This window comes from Desmodus rotundus, chromosome 9 (assembly GCF_022682495.2).
Source record: "Desmodus rotundus isolate HL8 chromosome 9, HLdesRot8A.1, whole genome shotgun sequence".
Lineage (NCBI taxonomy): Eukaryota > Metazoa > Chordata > Mammalia > Chiroptera > Phyllostomidae > Desmodus > Desmodus rotundus.
Window position 1 is genome coordinate 103,728,158 of NC_071395.1, and position 13,977 is coordinate 103,742,134.

A 13,977-nucleotide genomic window follows, 5' to 3' on the forward strand; every position below is an offset into this window, starting at 1 on the left:
AGTTACAAGAGCTTTCATCAAAACTTCTGTTGGAAAATAACCTCCACACATTCCTTTTGAAACCTATCTGGATTCCTGGAATCAAAGAAAGTAGAGGGCCTGCAGCCTCGCAAGAGGGAGTCCAAGACAAATCTTTCTAGGTTGGCCCTCCTCCCTTGAACATTAAGTTCTCATTAATTTATTCACTCCTTCAGTAGCTGGTTATTGAAGCCTGCTCTGTGCCAGTCACTGGGGTAGGTCCTAAGGATACAACAGAGAACAGGACACATAAAGTTTCCTGCCTTAATGGAGCTTGTTATTTTAATGGGCAAGATAGCAGAATAAACAGACAGAATAAACTACAGATAGAGAGCAATGCTATGGAGGAAATAAGGTAACAAAATAAGAAGGTAAGGGCGGGCACCTATGCCTACTTTAAATAGACAGGTCTGGAAGGTCCCTCTGAGGAGGTTACATTTAATTTGAAAACTAATAGATGGGAAGGAGCCGGTCAGGATAAGGATTGGGGAGCTGGGGGAGGGAACAGCAAGACAGATTTCGGTATGTACTGTCAAGGAATTTGCAAGGCTGGCTGGCTGAGTTTAGTAAGCAAGTAGGAGAGTGGCATCATGGACATCGTGGAGGCGTAGGCACAGACAGCCTAAAAGAGGGGCATTTTAGAAGCCCTGTAGTCTCTATATACTAATGCTTTGGGGAACCCACCCCACATTCTACTCAACAAAATACTAGGTACTCACATAGTACTCTTTATTTTTAAAGATTAGTCAGCTCAATCACAAAAATTGCTAGCAGAAATAATAAGGGAGATTCAAGTGATTTGCACAGGGCAGTTGGGAAAATACATACTAACAAAATTAAAAGGGTATGTGAAACTAGGGGCTGTTACGTAGAGTCCCTAGGATGTAACATGGTAGCAAGATTTCATCCAAAAAATAGGCTTTGCAGGAGAATGGCAAGAAATTCTCCACTTTTCAGACAAGGACACCAAAGTCCGAGGAGTTACGGTCTTTACCAGTGTTTTCAACTCCAGCATCCTGGCATGAAGCCAGTTTCAGTAATTACATTTAGGTCATGTCGAATTTTGCCTGAAAAAGTTCTGTACTGTATTAAAAAGTCTATGATGAAATAATATGTACAGTATTATACTATTTCAAGAAGAAAAATGTATATAGAAGCATATCACATACTAGAAGGAATGACACTATTAATATGTCAGCTGTAGTTATTTTTGTGTGGCAATATTAAGGGGGATTTAAGTAAGTTTTTTCTTCTTTTGTGCATTTCTGTGTTTTCCAAGCTGTCTGTAAGGAGCCCATATTATTTGTATTATTAGAAAAAAAATTTTTAATATGCACTATCGTACATTACTGCACCACAAATGGAAGAGATGGAGGAGGGTTGGAAAGTAGTTTTGGATATTTTTAAATGAGTATCATCATAAACTGAAAGATGGTAATAAATAAATGTACTCAAATGTTTAAGCCAGTTCATAGCTCTGTTGGGATATGATGAGGCAGGAGCAAATAGCACAGCTGTGAGTGGTATTACCTCCTTTCACAATCTTTTTTTGAAAGAAGCCCTCCCCCAAGATTAGTGTTCAGAATGGTTTGGGATTCTGACTTTATGAACCCTTAGACGGCATTGAGCTCTAGGCAGCTCTACGAGAAAACCCTGAGATAACACGGATTCACATACGAAGGAAATGGTCATTGACTTCCACCCTCTAAAGCCAGCTCAACCCCAACTAGCAATAAATTTAATCCCATATTTTGTATTTTATGACTGGATTATTTGGGCTTCACTTTTAGCATTATGATGGGAACTCTGGAAAATGGTTTTAATTGTTTTTAAAATTAAGGCAAATGAGCTACAGACTGGGAGCAAATACTTGCCAGAAACATCTGATCAAGAGCTGTAATTTAAAATATACAAAGAATTCTTAAAACTAACTCTAAGAAAATGAACAAACAATGTGCAAAAGGCCTGAACAGATACCTCACCAAAGGAGATATACAGATGGCAAATAAGCATATGAAAAGATGCTCCACATAATATGTCATCAGGGAATTGCAAATTTAAACAACGAGATCTCATTACACACCTATTAGAAGGACCAAAATCCAAAACACTGATAATACCAAATGCTGGTGAGGATGGAGAGTGACAGGAACTGTCATTCACTGCTGGTGAAAATGCAAAATAGTACAGGCATTTTGGAAGGCAGTTTGGAGATTTCTTACAAAACATTTACCCAAAGGAGCTGAAAACTAACGTTCACACAATTACCTGCACATGGATGTTTATAGCAGCTTTATTCACGATTGCCAAAACTTGGAAGCAACCAAGATGTCTGCCAGTAAGTGAGTACATTAATAAACTCTGGTACATCCAGATGAATATTATTCAGTGCTAACAAGAAATGAACTATTAAGCCATGAACAGACATGGAGGCATTTAAAATGCATATCACTAAGTGAAAGGAGCCAATCTGAAAAGGCTACATATGGTTATTATTCCAACTACATGACACGTGAAAGAGGAAAAACTATGGAGACAGTAAAAAGATCAGTGGTTGCCAGGGGCTTCGGAGGAGGGAGGAATGAGTAGGCAGAACACAGAGGATCATTAGGGCCGTGAACCAATTCTGTATGATACTAGAATGTTGGATATATCTTGTTATACATTTGTCAAAACCCGTAGAATGTACAACACCAAAAGTGAACCCTAATGTAAACTACGGACTTTGGGAGCCAATGATGTGTTTAATACACATCAATTTTAACAAATGTACCACTCTGTGGGGTCTATTGATGCTGGGGGAGGTTGAGCATGAGAGGGGGCAGGGGGCAAAAAATCTCTGTGCCTTCCACTCAATTTTGCTGTGAGCCTAAAACTGTTCTAAAAAAATAAAGTCAATATGTAAAAAAAAGTAAGGCCAGCACTTAGCCTTTAATTTAGGGAAATTTTTTTCTAATTAAAAATCTAGACTTTCTACCCTGGCTCAGTGGATTGAGCACTGGCCTGCAAACCAGAGAGTTGCTGGTTCGATTCCCAGTCAGGGCACATGCCTGGGTTGTGGGCCAGGTCCCCAGCTGGGGGTGCATGAGAGGCAACCACACATTGATTTATCTCTTCCTCTCTTTCTCCTTCCCTTCCCCTCTCTCTAAAAATAAAAGTAAATAAAACCTTTAAAAAAAATCTAGACTTTCTAGACATAAAGCAGTCAGATTTTTAAGAAAATACGTGCACACATACCAGGTTGTGTGTGTGTTTGTGAAACTAGACGGGCATTATATCCTTGTCTTCTCAAAACACAAAAATGAAATATTTCAGAAATCTTCAAAAGATACTCTAAGAAAAAAAATTGTTTTTGTTCTATTAAATACTTCATGTGAGGCCTCATGAACACGGCCCTCATAGCCATGAAAGCAAATTCTGCAAGAGAAGACTTGGCAGGTCAGTCATTACAAACCACGGGACAAGTATGACTAATACTCCCCTGTGGGACAAACTGTGAAGAAATGAATTTCCAGGGAGTCAAAGTTGAGGCTTGACTCGTTTGGAATTCTTTACAAATTGAAAACGCTGAAACTGGGAAAACTCCGAAAACTATAATTCTTATTAATTGACTGGAATTACTAAGCAAACAAGCCTAAGGACAAAGGGGATTGACCGTGGTTACTAAAAGAACGCTGGTCAAGCAGAAATAGGTGCTGTAATTTTTCCAGCAGGTGGTAGCAGAGGGCTGTATAACATTAAGTATGTTTTCTCTCTTGAGGTGTGGAAACGCTTAATGGGAGAGAGAACCGGAAAGTACTTTAGCTGTCACAGAACACCACCATCGGTTTTCAGATGAAGAAACTGTAAATCCAAAGAGATTACCCAAACTTCCTAAGGCAAAACTCTTCACTGAGGTAGATTCTTTGAAACGTGTCTGGTTATGCAAATTTCACTCATAATCACATTGCACTCGAGGCAAACAAATTTAATTAGATATGAAAATATAATACTTCCTATAAAATATTAAGTTATGATAGAAAAGCCTTTGAAATATTTCCAGAAATCTTCCCCTATTTTTATTAAAACCTTTATTTTAAAGAGGCCATCCGAAAGCTTTCTGATGGGGATATGCGAGTTCGGGGGAGCAAGCCTGAATTTGGTTCTTCATTTCATCTCTGCTGTCACACCTGGAATAGATTACTCAAGCTTTGTGTTCACTGTCAAGTGCAGTGATAATATATACCCCATAGGTTTGCTGCAAGGCGTAAACGGTATCACACTTGTCATGTTCTTGTCTCATACGTAGCAGACACTCGGCAAGTGTTATTTCCTTTTTCCACTCACTCTGGGGGAACACAGAGGTGGACAAGCTGGGCATTTCCATTAATAGGGCTACCAGATGAAATACAGGACACCCATTTAAAATTTCATTTCAGGTAAACAACCCACTCTTTTTTTTTTTTTTTTTTTTTTAGTGCAAGGATGTCCAAAATTTTGCAGGGACATACACTAAAAAATTACCTGCTTATTTGAAATTAAAATTTAAATAGGTGCCCTGCATTTTTCTTTGCTAAATCTGGCAACCTTAGTTTTTAAAAGTTCCTGATTTGTTACAGAATGAAGAAACATCAAAGCAGTGTTATAAAATTAGTGATACATTTTTAAATATTTATGCTTAAAACATTAGAATGCCAAACTAAACAGTACATTGCAATACAACCGCTGGTCACAAATGATGATAGGACTTAGAACAAATATTAACCTGTGTGGTCTGGTATCGGGACATATGCTTAAAGCCGCAGGGCAGATGTCTTCATGGAGTCTTGCTTGTGTGTCTTTGCTAGTGTTTTTTCATTTGGAGATGAGGCCAAGGATCTACATTTGAGGTCCTTTGATACTGAGGGCTCTGCCAGACGGCCCTCTGACCCCCCATGATAAGCTCTACTCACTTTCTGTTCTAACCGTAGAGATACTTAGTACTCTCTCCTAGAAAAATGTTTCCTCTGTCAAATATGACAGGATCATTGATTTGGTTGTATGTTATGTATTATTCCTGAATCGATGTTGGGAAAAGGCAAAGGAAGCTAACGGGCTGAGTGCAGCCAGAGGACAAGGTGGCCCAATTTCTACCCCGCCAGGAACTGGAGGAACTGCAGTGAAACTTTTAATACGCCCCAAAGGAGGGCATGTTCTCCTTTTATTCACTTGCATAAAGGAGAGCTACAGTTTATGATGCACCAAAGTTGTCTGTTCCTCACATCACAAGTACCTCTTCAGACCACTGCGTGCCGCGAGGTAGTAGGAAAGACGCAGCCTAGACGAGTGTAATTAAGTGGCTGTCCGCAGTGTTTGACACTGTGCCAGATTTACAAATACAGCCAACACTTTAAAAAGTGTACTGTTAGAGTTTTCTTTTAACTTACATTTATTAAATATGGAATAAATAAAAAGAATATTTGCAAAATACATACTAGAAATAAAGGACCGTGATGTAATAGCCTCCCATGTATATCCAGCACTCAGTTTTAGAAGGGAAAAAACCCATCATCACGACCTCGGAAGTCCCCTGGGGCCCTCTCCCAGATCCTCTTCCTTCAGAGGTAACGATTATTCTGAATTTGTGTTCATAAATTCCCTTGCTTTTCATTATAGTTTTACCATGTATGTTTATAGTCCTCATACTTATATGTATATGTGTGCTTAAAATGTTACGAGAAATATAGCATGCATACAGCATCATCCATGAAAATAACTCATATATATGTTTAGTTGTTAAAAATAACAGTAAAGTGAACACTCATGAAGCTGTTACCAGGCCAAGGAAGAACACTATGTAGAGACCCATTCAAGCACCTCTCCAGTTGCTTCTCCTTTCTCCAGCCCGGAGACTAGTATTGTCTGGAATTTTGTATTAACCATTTTGTTGTAGTTGCCAACTGCACATGAAATACCATTTTAAACATTTTTTAAAAGATTTTATTTATTTATTTTAAGAGAGAGGGGAATTAATAGTAAAATAACATTTTACTATTTTACTATTTTAAATCACCAATATTAAATAGTAAAATAATAGCAAAACATACATACCTATGACTTAGGCACAAAAATTGTAGGTTATAAAAATGAACACTTTACTATTTTTGCTTTACTATGTATCGTATATATGTTTTACATATATACTTTTTCTTAACCATTTGCAGATATGACACACCACCCATAAAGTACTTCAGCATGCTGTGTAAATATAAAGACATTTTTCTACAAAAACATGTTACCATGGTTAAGAGAATGAATAATTAATTGATTTCTTAATGTTAAATCTACAAGGCATTCCTGGGGTAAATCTAACTTGGTGATAATGTTTTACCCTTTTAAACATTGGCAAATTCAGTTTGCTAATAGCTGCCTTATGATATTTGCATTGATGTGCATGAGTGAACTTGGTATATAATTCTCCTTTTTCACACTGTCCTTGTAAGCTTTTGGAATGTTTCTTTGGCATTGTTCTATATGTGTCCATTAAATTAAGCTTAGTAATTGTGCTATTCAAATTTCATAAATTCTTACTGATATTTTTGCCTGATTGGTTTATTGATCAGGGTATTGCTATTTACCATTATATGATTGGATTTTAAGTTTCCCTTTTGGCTTATCGGTTTTTGCAGTACATTTTTATCATTATACAATGTATCTTCATATTTAATAATATATTTTTGCTTTCAAGTACATTTTTTTCTGATACTTACATAGTTATATCTGCTTAGTATTTGTTGAATGAGCCTTTTCCATTCTTTTGATTTTACCTTTCCACATCCTTAGGTTGTAGGTGGGTTTTTGTGAACTGTATAGAACTGGATTTTTTCTACTCTGACAATCTTTTAATGGTAGCATTTATTCCATTCCACCTAATGCAGTTACCAAGATATTCTTTTTTAGTTGTCTATTTGGTTTTCCCTTTTTACACTTATTTTTCCTCTTCCCTCTTTAAAGATTTTATTTTATTTATTTATTTTTAGAGAGGGGAAGGGAGAAAGAGAGGGAGAGAAATATCAATGTGTGGTTGCCTCTCACATGGTTCCTGGCCTGCGACCCAGCCCTGCCTGGGAATCGAACTTGTAACCCTTTGTTGCAGCCTGCACACAATCCACTGAGCTGCACCAGCCAGGGCCCTCTTAACTTCTTTCAGATTGATTACTTTTATCACTTCATTGTTTCCCTTCTATTAGTTTGGAAGCTAAATATTCTATTCCTAGGCTTTTAGTGTCCCATCTAAAAATTTATCGTGCACACTTAACTCATCAAAGTCACAAGTAAATCATTACCCTTTTACCTCCTCCACCCAAACACTGTAAGGACCTTAAAACATTTTTGTTCCCAACAGCCACCTTCTGAGTTATATGTTCCCGGGCCACTCAGTTCTCTTGCTTCCTCTTGGCACAGATAAGCCTCCTCACCATTTGCTGGTACTTGAAGGCCCGCTGTCCTTGGAGACCTGGAGCAGCTCTGTGGCGCACCACTCATTTCGGACAGAGCTGCACACCTCTCAGACCATGTCCTGCAGGAACCTGAAGGGCTCCAGGAGGCTTCTGAGGCCGCCCCTTTTCTTGGCTTTCTCATAATTTTGGTCAACGTGCGGCCCTTGTTGAGGGCCGTGACTATGGGACAGCACAGAGCCTCGGCTGGACCTGCGCTGTAGAGCCGGGGGGCCAGATGGTGGCAGACACCCTGTTGTTAATTTAAGTGCCATAGAGCGTTATTATAGCTAAGGTTGTCAGTAGTAGGTAGCTGAAATAGTCCATATTCGATGAATTATTTTACCACTTTTATCACTCTTCACTCCTGCCCTTATTTCATTCCTTCTTTCTGGGATTACTTTCCTTCTGCCTACAGTACATACTTTGCAGTCTCATTTGGAGAAGGTCTGTGGTAGCAAATGCTTTTAGTTTTTATTTGTTTGAGTGCCTTCTTTTTTACCTTTGTTTTTTACAGATATTTTTAGGGGATATAAAATTCTAAATTCATGGTAATTTCCTCTTAACACATTGCAGGTATTATCCCATTATCTTCCTATTTCTACAGTTGCTCTTGAGAAATCAGCTATCAGTCTAATTAGCGCAGCCCTAAAGTTATCTGACTTTTCTCTTTGCTTTTATAATCTGGTGTCTGTCTTTGGTGTTCTGCAGTTTTATTATGGTATGTTGAAAAAGACTTTATTTATTTTTAGAGGGAAGAGAGGGAGAAAGAGAGGGAGAGAAACATCAGTGTGTGGTTGCCTCTCTCATGCCCCCTACTGAGAGCATGGCCTGCGATCCAGGCATGTGCCCTGACTGGGAACCAAACCTGGAACTTTTTGCTTTGCAGGCCCATGCTCAATCCAGTGAGCTACACCAGCTGGGGCTGGTTTCTTATTAAGAACTCATTAAGTCCTTGCCCTTGTGGCTCAGTTGCTTGGAACATAGTCCCATACACCAGAAGGTCAGAGGTTTGATTCCTGGTCAGGGCATGTATCTAGGTTGTAGGTTCCATCCACAGTCCAGGTGCATACGAGAGTCAACCAATGGATGTTTCTCTCTCACATCAATGTCTCTCTTTCTCTCTCTCCCTCCCTTCCTCTCTCTCTAAAATCAATAAACATATTAAAAAAAATTTTAAATAGAACTCATTGGGATCCTTGAATATCCTTTCATTTTCCATTTCTTTGTCTCCTTGTGCTGTAAACTGAATCATGTCATCAGATATCTTCTCATTCGTTAATTCTTCTTCAGTGTTTCTCATCTGCTCTTAAATCAGACCGCTGAGTTTTTAATTTGAACTATATTTTCACTTTCGGGTTGTATATCTCTTTAAAAAACTGCTTGATCATTTTTGTAGTCTCTTATTATTTACTCATATTACTTATTCCCTTTTATTTTTAAAAGCCCTAAAATAGTTATTTTATATCATGCTTCTGATAATTCCTATATTTAAAGTCTTTGTAAATCTGATTTTGCTGTGTTTCTGTTTCTCTTGTTCATGGTGTCTCATTTTATTAAGTTTTGTGATTTTTTTTTTACTGTGAACTTATATTTCTTAAAAGTTTATTTGTAGGAATTTGGGGAGCCCTGAGGTAAAAGTGGGTTCATCTAGAGAAAATTGTATTTGTTTCTTCCAGCACTTCAGGCACTTAGGACCATTTTAAATTCAGTTTTCTGCGTGCCCTGACTGGTGTGGCTCAGCTGGTTGGGCGTTGTCCCACAAAGTGAAAGGTCACTGGTTCGACTCCTGCCCATGGAACTCGCCTGGGCTGCCAGTTCGGTCCCAGCTGGGATGAGTACGAAAGGCAACTCATCGATGTTTCTCTCCCTCTCTTTCTCCTTCCCTTCCCCTCTCTCTAAAAACAAATAAAATAAAAACTAAATAAATTCTGTGCTGGGGGCTTTTCAGATGGTGCAACTAATATGAATCTGGGTTGCAAACTTGTGTTAGGGCTACTTTTTGGTTACACATTTTCAGGAGTTTGTTTGACTTTCATGGGGTACTAAGAATCGAGAAAGCCCATTGAGGTCACAGACCCTCCAGGCGGAGGGGTTGCATTATTTCTAGGTAGCCGAACAGTAAAGACACAGCCCTTTGGGCCTCACCTGTCTGGGAGGGTATCCAGTCAGAAACTCCTCTGCCTCCTGTCCTTGGAGCTCTTCAAATTTTATTTTTAAGAACTTATTATTTTTAAAGATAAGGGAAGGGAGGGAGAAAGAGAGGGAGAGAAGTATTGATATGGGAGAGAAACATCGATCAGTTGCCCCTCTCACAGGCCCCAGCAGGGGACCTGAAACCCAGGCGTGTGTCCTGACCAGGAACTGAAACGGTGGTGACCTTTCACTGTGCAGGATGACACCCAGCCAACTGAGCCACACTGGTCATTGCTAGGTCTTGAACACTGAGTGCTAACTGCTTTGGAAATTGCTCCATTTATCTCCCTGGGTTCCTACTGTCATTTGGCTTTGGCGGAATATTTGTGACTTTTATTCACATACTTAGAAGAACATACTTGTAGTATTTTATCCAGAATTTTGATTTGTTTTTAGCAGGAGAGTCAGTCAGATTGCCTGGGTTCATTATATCATCTAAAATGCAAGTCTGCGTCACTTATTTTTCAATAATAGTCTAAAGTTTCTCTAACCACTACTCGGGCCTTTATACGCATTGCTTCACAATCTATGCGCATTGCTTCTCTTTGCGTTTTTCTCTTCTCTCAATACTCTATCCTCTAAGTACGACACAGACTCGCTGCACGTTAGCTTGTGAAATCCATGTCTTTGGCTGGTGAAGAGCTATGTCATGTTAGGCAGCGGAAAAGATTTTAAAGGGCAGCTGAGGTCTGCAATGTTCATGCAGTTTGGGATTATTTTTGTTTCTTGTTTTCTCTTATGGTTTCCACTTCAATTTTGAAACACTCTTAAATAACCCTATTGTTTATGTTCCTCGTTAACATTTCTGGTAAACAGAACAGTTTAGTGTTTATCAATGGGACCTTTTTAAGGACAGCGTGCTCACGTTGGATGGTCTCCATTTCCGGGGCGTCTGGTTCTGAAGCACATGACACATTTGGAACAGCTGATTCTCCACATTCCATCAAACACACACTTTATTTTCAATGGATGCACTGATTATTGCAGCAAGAGGCAAGAAAACACAGCAACGAGGAGATGGACTCAACTGTCTCTCCATTTCTCATCTTGAAAGGTCCTTTTTGTTTCTCTCTTTCCTTCTATTTCCTAAAGCCTTCTCTGACCAGACTGGAGGAAACCATCTGTCCTCCCCCTGAAAGCAAGTGAAAATAGTACTCTCCTTACTCTCACCAGCATCCTCCCAGGGGACTCGCTTCATCTCAGTTTTCTGAGACATCATTTTCTCTCTTTTTTTTCTCTCTCTCTGGCTTCTCCTCACCTCCTGCTCAGGTCTATTTGATAGCGGGAACTCAGGAGTTAGAAATTGTTTTAGCTTTAAGTTATAGTTAATAGGGTTAGTGATTAATGCATATAGAAAGCTCTGGCTCCAGGAACTGGAATGCATGATGGGACCTACCCTGACTCCAGAAGGGCCACCAGCTGTTCAACCTTTGTGCCCCAGGAGGACTGCGGCGGGTCACAAGGGTATCTGAGCCCTTGTGCTCCAGGAGCAGATAAAGAATCACTGGGATGCTGGGAGAATTTCCAGACTGCAGCTTTTTATCTGATTCACCTCCTCCCCTGAATTCCAATCCCCTCTCCTACCCTTTTCTTCTCCTTATAGAAGAGGCCGGCTTGAGATGAGATGTCAGGACAGTTTTTTGGGGTACATAACCTGCCATCTTCTCAGATTGCCAGCTATCAGAATAAAGCGCCCATTAAGATTCAATCCTTGTCTCTACTCACTGGTTCTGGTAACAACAGGCAGCACAAACACCGACTTTTCCAGTTTCATATTCTCTTTACCTAAAATGCCAGTGTGAGAGGCTGTGTGAGAGCCCATTTTCTCTCCAAACACTCACCTCCACCCCTGGCTCCAACTGCTGCCTTACAGATATCACAAAGACGCATCCCCAGGGCAGCTCCTGATCCCGTATCTGGATGTCCCATGGGCTTCCCAGCCCAATATGTCCCCAACTTCTTTTTGCCTACTCAATTTCCCACCTCCGCCAACAACTACTTCTCTTCCTACCTCTGTCCAACCCAGAACCTGGGAATCATCCTAACCCTTCTGTTTCCTTATTTCCTTTTCTCCTTCTTCTTCTAAGGCTGTCCAGGTTTTATTCATACATACAAATATAAACGCATGTAGATATACATATTTACATCCACATATAATGTAATATAAATGTAACATTACATTGTTATATTATATTACATGATCATTGTCTATTGTGTTATAAATGCTACTGCCGGTCCAGGCTGGCCCTCATCTTTTCTTGTCTAAACCACTACATTTGCATCTTAACTGGCCTCCCTGCTTCCCATAACATCCTGCTCTAACCCACCCTCTACCGCTGCCTCCAGGGGTCCTCCAGAGTAATTGTTCTAGAATGCAAATCTGATGCTATCTTTCCCTCACTTAAAAACCTTCACTGGTGCTTTCACTTAAGGACACAATTAGGATTCCTCAGAGCAGCGTGCGGCTCCCCCACCCCCATCCTGGCTCCTGCCTCTCGTGTACCTAGCCTTGCCTACCACGTGTTCCAGCAGAGTGAGTCGCTCACAGTTCCCAAAGGCCCCGGGCTCTTGCTCACCAATCTCCTTTGCTGGGAAGGCTTTTCCTCTTGCTGCCCACTTCTCATCTAGCTCTTTCCTGTTTATCCTTCCAGACTCAACCCCACATCACCTCCTCTTGAAAACCCCCCTTGGATCCAACTCATCTTCCTTCCTCAGTCTGGATTAGTGATGTCCGCTGAGCACATTTATGTCCTGGAGCATATCTGCCAGTAACATGGAGCTCTATCTACTGGGTTGTAAGCTTCTTGAGGGCAGGAGCCATTTCCCGTTTTTTTGGTGCCTAACACCATGTGGGCATAGAAGGCATTTAATCAACGAACATTTGTTGATTGACTCTTGATCCCTGGTTCTTCTGTTTATTAGATGTGTGATCTTGAGCGAGTCTTTTAACCTCCTGTGTTTTCATAGAAATAATAATATCTACCCATCACAGAGATTAAATGAGGTAAAGCACATAAAAATATTTTGTGAATTGATTGCATTTCACTGCTTTTCAAATGGAAGGACTCCCCACTTATGTACAGCTTTGATCTGTAGATTTTAAAAAAATGTACTCTCTGGGTTTTCCCCTCCTCTGGGACCTTGCTCTGCTCTCTCAGTGTCCCCCGTCTCCTTCCTTTTCCACCTCTCTACTTCCTTCTCTTCTGCCTACAAATCTGTCCTCAACTCACTCATTCTGAAATCCGCCCATCTTCCTCCAACCCTTCCTCCCCCTCGAGCTTTGGTCCTTCCTTTCTTCTTTCCATGGTTGCAAAACCCTTCAAAGCGGGTTTCAGCAGGCTGCCTGCTGCCTCTCATCACCCACTCCTTTCTTACCCGGCACAATCTGGATCCGGCTCTCAGTACATCACAGTTGTGCGCCCTCTGAGGGCGTCTGTGACCGCCTGTCGCTGAATCCAGCGGGATGTTTTTCAGACTTTTTTCCCACTGGCCCTCTGAAGCATCTGGTCCTGCTGCTGCTCACTTCCCCCTGCCTGAAACCTCCCCCTCGCCATCCCAATCTTGCACTTTCTCAATTTTCCTTTTTTCTTGTTCCATTCCCATAAGTGTTGGCGTTCCTCAAGGCTCTGCCCTCCAGCCACTTGTTTTCCCTCTTCTCTGCTGGCTGCTCTCACAGACTCCCATGCTTGCCACTAGGACCTCTCTGCAGACGCACGCCTTCTTCAGAATGTACTTTCAGCGCAAGTGCCTCCCTGAGCTTCCTGAGCTGCCATGTCCTCCTGCCGGCTGCACAGCTGCTTTTGGTGGACCTGCCGGGACCTGAACCTCAAAATGTCCAAAGTGAAAATTATCCTTTTCCCACTCACCTGCTTCTCCTCCTGTTTGATTTCTATGATGAATGGACCCATGGACCCATCATTCTCCCAGCCATCCTAGATTCTAGTCTGGAGCAGACTAGGAAAGCGAGTCTGTTCTTGCTTTCCTCCCACATCCAGTCACTCGCCAAGTCCCTAACTGGCACATCTGTGGCTCCCCACCTTGCCAATTCTGCTGCCTCCACCACTGCAGAAGGGCCTTCATGCCTTCTCCCCCAAACCATCTCCACAGCCTATTATATTTGGTTTTTATTCTGCCCTCCTTCCCTCCCTTCATCCTTACCTCTCTTTTTCAACAAATATTTATGGAGCACCTACAACATGTCAGGCACTAGGAAAACAAAACATTAATGCAGGGCGGGCCCATTCCTCAAGATGTTGAGGGCCAGTAGAAAGTTTGTTTCCAGAGACCCACATTCCAGTGGGGAGGATGG